The sequence below is a fragment of the Lepus europaeus genome, chromosome 17, assembly GCF_033115175.1.
Source record: "Lepus europaeus isolate LE1 chromosome 17, mLepTim1.pri, whole genome shotgun sequence".
NCBI lineage: Eukaryota > Metazoa > Chordata > Mammalia > Lagomorpha > Leporidae > Lepus > Lepus europaeus.
The window spans coordinates 13,466,343-13,474,885 of record NC_084843.1 but is presented as its reverse complement, the minus strand read 5'-3'; the positions used below and the strand labels follow the sequence as shown (position 1 = coordinate 13,474,885).

The following is an 8,543-nucleotide window of genomic DNA, read 5'->3' as shown; positions in this document are numbered from 1 at the left end:
TGCAGGCTGGGAGGGCAGCTGGGAGGAGGCAGCCCCTGCAGATGTCCAGGCAAGAGATAACAAAGACCAGGGGTGGTGGGACAAGGTAGAAGTGGTGGCTGGAACAGAGGTGTAATGGAAGGGCTGTGCTGGGGGCCACGGGTAGAAGCCCTGCTCCCTGGTCAAGGCCAGGCTGTCTCACCCTACTGCCCGGACTAACACGTGTGAATGGTTGTTAGGCAGGAAGGTAGAAATTAGCGTGTGTGTGAGAGGGGGCCAAGGAAGCACCTGCAGAGAGGAATGTGGCGGCCTTGGAAGCAGCCCAGCCGTTTTTTTTTTTTTTTTGTGACAGGCAGAGTGGACAAGTGAGAGAGAGAGACAGAGAGAAAGGTCTTCCTTCCATTGGTTCACCCCCAATGGCCACCATGGCCAGCGCGCTGTGGCCAGCACACCGCGCAGATCCTATGGCAGGAGCCAGGTGCTTCTCCTGGTCTCCCATGGGGTGCAGGGCCCAAGGACCTGGGCCATCCTCCACTGCACTCCCGGCAGCCCAGCCTTCTACACTGCAAAGTCCTGCTTGTACCCCAGCTTCATAGCTGGTCCCCAGGAGAGTCCTCTCCGCCCGGCACCAGGTGGGCTGCCCCGTCTGATAGTGCTGGGTAACAGACCCGTGGGAGGAAGTTCACCTATCCAGCACGAGGGGGTGGAGGGAAGGAGCAAAGGTGGGAAGACCTGAACCCCACTCCCTTCTCAGCCCTGGTCTGAATGCAGACTACACGCTGAGCTCCCAGTGTTTTGCTGAGATGCCCATCTGGCCTGCCAGGGGCATTCTCTCCACTACGCTGTGTAGCCCTGCCCGCCCAGCCTGCATGGCAGGGCGCTCTCAGCTCCCTCCGGCGAGGTGCCCGTCCATTCTGGTGGAGGCACCACTTCACTAGACCCTGCTAGCTTGCTTACCGCCGCTGTCTGCCTCACATCTGTCACGGACTGACAAGCACATCTCTCCCACGGCTGGCGCTGTGGCAGAGGGAGTAAAGCTGCCATCTGTGATGCCTGGCTGCCCCACTTCCCATCCAGCTCCCTGCCAATGGCCTGGGAAAGCAGCGGAAGACAGCCCAAGTGCTTGGGCCCCTACCAACCAAGTGGGAGATCCAGAACAAGCTCCTGGCTCCTGGCTCTGGCCTGGCCCAGCCCTGGCCATGGCAGCCATCTGGGGAGTGAGCCAGCAGACAGAAGATATCTCTTTCTCTCTCTCTCTCCCACCTCTGTAACTGACTTTCAAAATAAATAAATAAACCTTAAAAAAATAATCTCTCTTCCACCCATATCCACTAAGATGAGTTCCGCAGCATACAGCCATGGTAGGGGGAAGCCGGTTGGAGAAGCTCCCAAGGCTGCTGGCTACACAGCACACACAGTACCAGAGCCCCAAGCTCCGGGTGGCCTGGCGTGCCCCGGATCCCAAGCACAGGTGCAGCGGTACCCTGTGCTCCAGGGGTGGGCAGGCAGCTGGCGGAGACCCCAGGGAGGCAAGGGCAGGGCCCTGCTCACTCCGCCCAGAGCCTTTGTGGGAAATTGTGTCCTTAAGGAAGCTCTCAGGAAGGCAGAGAGGAGCAGCTTCCCAGGTCGCCATCCTGGACCTCGACCACCCACCAGTGGGGCTCTTGAGCATCCAACTTCCTGGCACAGCTCTGGGCCCAGGTATCTTAATCCTTACCCCAGGGTCTTGCCCCCAAAAAATTCAGAGCAGAGGCAAAGTGCAGTGCACACATGAGGGCAGAATAGATTTAGAGAGAGAGTGAGCATACAGTCACATGTGACACGCAGGGGGCTGGAGAGTCACCTGTGAGAAGAGACAGAGGAAGCCCAAGAAGGGTCCCCAAGCATGTAAAGGAATAAAGGGCCCCTCCCCATTACCAGTCTCCTTAATGAGGTAGGGGGTGGGACTCAGCCTTTTGGGATTTCTATGGCACTTCCACATGAAGTTTAACTTCCTCCTTCCCGGTCCCGGATGAGAGACAGATGCAGTCTGGGAAGGCGGGCAGGTCAAGATGACAGGTGAGGGATAAAGCTACAAGGCCCACTTTCCCCATATCACTGCCACTGGCAGTCTAAGCCCAGCCCCATAGATCCACAGCCCAAACCCACTGATCAGGTCGATAGGACAGGAGCGGGTGTCTGGGATCCTTGGGGTTACTCTGGGGTGCACCTGCCACTATGGATATGGCCCTGGCCAAGTCTGATCAAGTTTCCAGATTTAAGGGTTGCGTGGGGCCCATGGTTGGGCTTACTTTTGTCTTTTAGTAACAAAAGCGGTGCCTTCAGGACGCGATACACCGTATTATCACGTAGCTTTGGAAGGATTCCAAACACAGCTTGCCATGGGATGTTTCTGTTTTGCCATGTGTGCTGCACTGCCTTGGAAAGTATGATATCTTGTCAGACCCCATACGTCAGCTCCTCCAACCCCTGGGGAACGCCCACTTTTATTTTATCACCCCTCTCCTCTGTCAGGCACTGCTCTCAACTGCTGGACTTCCCAGTACACAAAATGTGAGGGTTTGACGGATGCTTTGAGAGCTTAGGCTGTGGCTGGCAGGCTACGCTGCTGGCTGCCTCTGCACACCCATGGCTTGGGCTGGGACAGGACTTGGAGATGCCAGTGCCATGCTGCTCTCGGGCACCAGGGGTCCTGCCGTGTCACGTGGTGGCAGACCTCTGCTGCAGTGGTCAGGCGAGCTTCTCTCAGGAACTGCCCACATGAAGGCCACCTTGAACTTGAATCACAATTCCATTCCACAGAGGCCTGCCTCCACCCCAGTTGAGCACCCGGTCTTTAATCATTTTGGAGCTCATTCGCTGTGTGCTGACTGTGCCCCATCTAACTGGTGTATTCCCTGGGAGGGGGGCTGTTCGTGTCATTCTCTCCACTGTTAAGAACCGTGAACCTAAGGGAAATTCGCATAGCAATGTACCATGTAGTTGTACTTTGGAAATTTATATTTATTAAATAAAAGTTGAAAAAAAATGTACCATGTGACTCATGAAATCAAACTTTGATCATGGCCTTGTTTCACATAGGCAATATGTACTAGTAACCAGTTGATGAACTTGAAGCTCAGGACTTATGGTCTGGTGGGAAGCAATAAAAAAAAGGGGGGCACTGAGCCAGCAGGATTCTAATCATACCAGGTGACCTTGTGCAGCTGTTTTCTACCCTCTGGGCCCCAGCTTTCTCATGTGTAAAAATGTAGCCCTGCCCTGCTGTATTGTCACCTTCAGGATCTAACAAGGGTCAACGGCACCCTGGGAAGGCAAGGCTCTCCCCCTAAGCTAGCGTGCTACAAGGTGAATGAGCCAGCCTAGGATGGCTGCAGCCTGGCCATGATCATGGAGGCTTGGGGGTACCTGCACCTGCCATGCAGCAGCACTTGTTCCAGTGGGCTTCACACCTGCCACCCTACATCCTGCACACAGCCCAGTGCACAAGGATGGCCCTGCTCCCCAGGGTGTCACAGGTGCAAGGGACCAGCCAAAGCACAATCAGGGAATGCCGGGTGTTCATCATGGCCCTGAACTGGACTCACTCGAGGGCTTGCAAAGAAGAACAAGGAACTCCAGGGCCCCACCCTGACCAATAAAGAAGTAAGCGTATGCCGCAGACCTGGGGAGCCCATCCCACCTGCATCCCACACGGAGAGCCCCCTCCAGATGGGGGTCTGCGGTCCCCAGGGCTTCCAGCACACTCTCCTCTGAACAACTGTGAATAATATGTGTTCATGTTGATAGTATTGATAATATGCTTTCTCTTGGTTGTGGTAACATGCAAGAAGACTTTGTGGATGTTCAGTGCAATGAAACAAATAGGAATATCCCAAGGGTGGGGGAGGGGTGTGATAAGGAGCAAACCAGAGAGGCTGGGATCCGTTTGCTGGGTCACAGACATCTTGGAGAGTGTGCTCTGGGGTGATAATCTGAAAGAGATGCCACAGGCTTTGAGAGCAGAGAGCATGCTCCGCGACCTGGAACGAAAGACGCGAACAGGGAGCCAAGAGATTGGGGTGGGGGGAGACACCTTGCGGAGCTGAGCAGGGGCAGCATCCTCGGCAGAGGGAACCAAGTGCAGAAGCTCGGAGGAGGGAAAAGCAGGTTCACACCAGATCTGTCTCTGAGCAGTTGTCGGCTGGGAAGACGTGGAGGGCGTGGCACAAGCCAAGCTGGGTGGGGCCAGCTGGGGGCTGGGCTGCCCTAACAAAGTGGCCGTCTGCCCACTCAGGGCCCAGATTTCCCCCACTGGGATGTCACCAGCCATCCTTGACGAGGGCCAGTATGACCCCAGTTTAATTCATCACCTCCAGTAAGACCTCTCTCCTAAGGCCATGTCCCGAGGGGCTGGGGCTCAGGACACAAACCTATCTTCTTTCAGGGGACACAACTCAGTCCACAGCGGGGGACCCTTGCCATGGCTGAGTGTCTGAGCCCCTCCCGCGTTCGTGTTGAAACTTAGCCCCGTTGTGATGTTGAGAAGTGGGGACTTTGTGGGGGCTCTGTCCTCGGGAATTGGATGACAGACCTCCCGAGAGCTGGCAGGCCCCCGCAGCCCTTCTGTGTGCAGACCCAGTGGAAAGCCACCTTATGGGCCGCAGAGGGCGGGCCCTCACCAGAACCAAACCCGCTGGCACCTTGACCTTCGACTCCCCAGCCTCCAGAAAGACATCTGCATGCATTCTAAATCACCCAGCCAGACGAAGGCGCCACCCTGTGCACCCAGCATCGGAGCATGGACTCCTCTTGCCTGCTGGGCCCTCTCTGCAGAGCTGTTCTCTCGCAGGAGAGCCCAAGTTGCCGCACAGCCTACGCGCAAGCCCTCCACAGCACGCGTCCTCGTCTCAGCTCATTCTGCCGTCTGTCTGTGGGTCATGTTGCCTGCGTCCTTGAGGCCATCGGTCCCACATGGGCAGGGAAGGAGGACATCCTGTACTCTCAGGGCTGGAAGACCACCCACTGTTGAAAGCCACATAAAAATAACTGAGTGGGTAGCTCAACACCTGTGCGTCTGAAGACAAGGACCAAGACAAGCTTGGGGTGGAAGCTGGGAGGACCTTGGGAAGTTGAGGGAGGCTGACTTGGAGGGGGGGGAGGCAGTGGCCTAGAGAGAGGTGGTGCGAGCCACATGAGGGTAAGAATGGGGAGGGGGTACGGATGCAGGCAGTGAAGAGGGGGATGGGGCAGGTAGGTTTCTACTGGCCTCGGTGCAGGAGGAGGATCCAAGGCCCCGCCATGCCCCAAGCCGCTGCTGTGCCAGCTGGCAGGGCTCACCCAGGCCCTGACCCTGCCACCGGCTTGTCATGTGGTCCCACAGGTGCAGGCCTTCGCCTTCTTCCCACAGCAGACAGCTGGCAGGCCCTTGGGCCTTCCCGGCGCCCCAGACACAGAAGGGCAGCTGAGCTGATTCTGCCAGGGGCAGGCAAGCGGGAGTGAATGAGTGCCCTGGGCAGTAGCTTGGGCCCCAGCTGGCCTGCCTCGGATCACGCTGTGCAGGGGACCAGGCAGGCTCTGAGCTTCTTGGGAGCACTCAGTGTGTCTCCCCTCAATCACTGGTGACCCTGGGAGGGGTACCCAGCGCTTTGCCAGGAAGTTTGGCGCAGGGACAATTTCCTAAATCAGCCCGGATTCTACCCATCTTAAAGATCCGCAGACTGAGACCCTCAGGAGGGCAGAGGTGGAGCCCTGAGATACAGGTCCTGCTCTGCCAGTGGTCCTTACACTAAGCTCATTGACCTTTCTGGGCCTCAGTTGTCCCTGCTGCAAAATGGGGGTAAAACAAGACTCAGTGTTTCTTGAGCGTTTTCACTGCAAAGAGCTTGGATTCAATCAAGGCCAGTTTCTCTGGGGACACCTTCCCGTCTTCCGCCACCCTATTTCTCTCCCACCTCCTCTGTCCCCACCCAGCCCTCGACACCTGTCCTTAACTGGCTTTCCCAGGCACGTTTGCTTAGCCTGTTTCTCAGTCGCTTGGGCCTCGGTGCCTCTTAGCCCCTTTAAAAGAACGACCTCAATTCTGGGCTCCTTCAGAGTGACTCCTGCGTGAGCAGATGGCACTATCCTTTCTCCAGGTTGCAATTTCCACATTTCTTGTAAAATCCCAATTTGGAAAAAAAAAAAAAGACGTTTACATTCAATCACCCACGTCGCCTGTGCCGCGTGCCTGACTTCTGCCTACTTCCACTCACATCATAGTGCCTTCCAAAGGAGACGGGCATTTCACACCCCTAATCTGGTTTCCATCACATCCGGCCTTGGCAGAGTCTTTCCTCAGTCTGTGGCTTGTAGTGACCATGACCTGCCCTTGGCACTTAGAACAGAGCCTGATGATCCGGAAACAACAGGAACTGCAACCCTTCCCCACTTCTTTCTAGCCCTGCCCACTGGGATGAGCACTGACCACATGGAACAGCTCTGGCCACTCAGGTGAGAAGATTTCCCTGGGTTCCTGACAAGCCTGTGGCTGGAGCCAGGTGACCTTGGAGCATGGAACCCACAGATGCTATGGACGTGCCTTAGCTAAGCCTTTGGCAAAAGCTATAATTGAGTCACAGGTTTTGCTTGGCTGCTATGAGGATGGATGGCAAAACCAACCATCAGACAACTGCACAATCCCAACCCCTCTCCTGATAAAGACAGAGCTCCTCTTTAGCAATAGAGAGTCAGGAAAGGAAGTGCCCAAGACTGGGTAAATTCCCTAATGGACCCCAGGCCTCTGAACAACTGGACAGTTTTCTCTTAGGGGGAGTGCTGTGGCCAGCGGCACCTGTTGGGTGCTGGAGATGGCCCACCCAAAGGACTTTTCAAAGGGACTGTCTGTGCACTTGTGGACAAGGTTAAGAGAACCCAGCAGGCATGGGGATGCACCAGGACCAGCAGCAGGCAGAAGCTCTTTCTGCCTTGTGGCCTGAGTGTGGAAGGAGCCCCCATGAGGCTGAAGGCATCCACCATCTTGCCCTTTAGGAAATCCTGACAATCATCCCAAACCCTATCCGGCCTCAGAGCCAGAAAGGAGTTTCACATACACACACACACACACACACACAGAGAGAGGCCATTTTTCTATCCTGACGCCCTCAGGCAGGCTAGCATCCTCAGAGGTTCTGGGATCGGTCAAAGGCGCAGGGGTGGAACGTGGAGTGGCTGGAACTCTCACTGCACTGCAGGTGGCGTTTATGCTGCAGGAACTACTTTGGAAAGCTGCTTAGCCGCGCCTCTACACCTCAGCATGCACGCACCCCAGGACCTTCAGAGTAGCCCTGTGTCCGAGCAAACCCAAGAGAAGGGTGCATGTGTCCACCCCAAGACTGGTAGATGAGAATGCTCCTACAGGACCATTCATAGCATCCCCGAGCTGGAAGGAACCCACAGGTCCAGCAATGGCAGAATGGTTCGTAAATTGCAATACATTCCCACAAAACACATGCAGCAATCCTACACAGCAATAAAAGGGAACCAACCATGTAACAAAAACGTCTCCTGTGAAAAATGAATCTTAAAAATGTCTTGTGTGTAAAAAAGCAGAACACATACTGTATCATTCAATTTATGTGAAATCTGGGACAGAGAAAGCTAATCTACGGTGATAGAATTCAGAGTTACGGGGTTATTGTCATGGGAGTGGAAGAATAAGAAACTTCTGGCTGCTGGAAATGTTTTACATCTTGATCTAGGGGATGTATGAAGGTACTTCAAAAAGTTCATGGAAATTTGGAATTAAAAGATAAGTTTATTTTGGTGCAAAAATTTTGTATCCATTAGTTTTTTCATAATACACACTTTCTACACTTGATCTTAGCCAAAAGGCTGAGAAGCAATATAATGCAAATATTCTGAGGATCTTTGAAGACCCCTTGGATGTATCTGTCAAAATGCATTTTAAATTTAAATTTAAAAACTCATTAAATTGTACTTAGGAATTAAACTTAGGATCCCTGTGCTTTGGTGGATCTAAGTCTGAGGCCAAGTTAAGACAAGGCTGGGCGGCACCTGCCCGCTCCCCCACGTTGCCCCCGAGCTACAGCGAAGGGAAGAAAACACCTCTACTTCTTCTCTCCAGGTCAGGGTAGTGTCTGTGCAGCTCAGGAAGGCTTGTAAAAGAGACCGCATTATTGCTACACAAAGCAGTGTTCATTGTCTCCAGCAGTGAGACCAGTCTGTGCCTGAGACCAGCCTTTGTTTCTATCCTATCTAGGCTCACTGGGGGTGGGGGCCGCCCCCAAAATTAGCAAGGGGTGGGCACGTCTCCACCAACGTGTGTGTACACAGGCAGAAGCAAGGCACCGGTGCAGCGAGATGGGTTTGGGGTCCGTGCGTTGGGAGGTATCTGGATCAGGAGGTGCTATGGGCTTGGTACGCTCTCGCTATCACTTTGGGTACACAGTCCTCCAGAAACTGAACCTGTAAACTCACATTCACGGAGCCCTTCCCGTTCTCCCCAAATCGATTTTTCCTTTCTTCTAGTTTCACTTTATAAAGGGGTTGTTCTGGCATTGTGTGTTTATGATAGTGGGTTCAAA

At 54.4% G+C, this 8,543-nt stretch overlaps 1 pseudogene; it reads right to left on the bottom strand.

The window, feature by feature from the left end:
* Nucleotides 1–7,705: 7,705 nt before the first annotated feature.
* On the bottom strand, nt 7,706–7,842 carry LOC133776470 (U2 spliceosomal RNA; annotated as a pseudogene).
* Between the last annotated feature and the right edge of the window lie 701 nt (nt 7,843–8,543).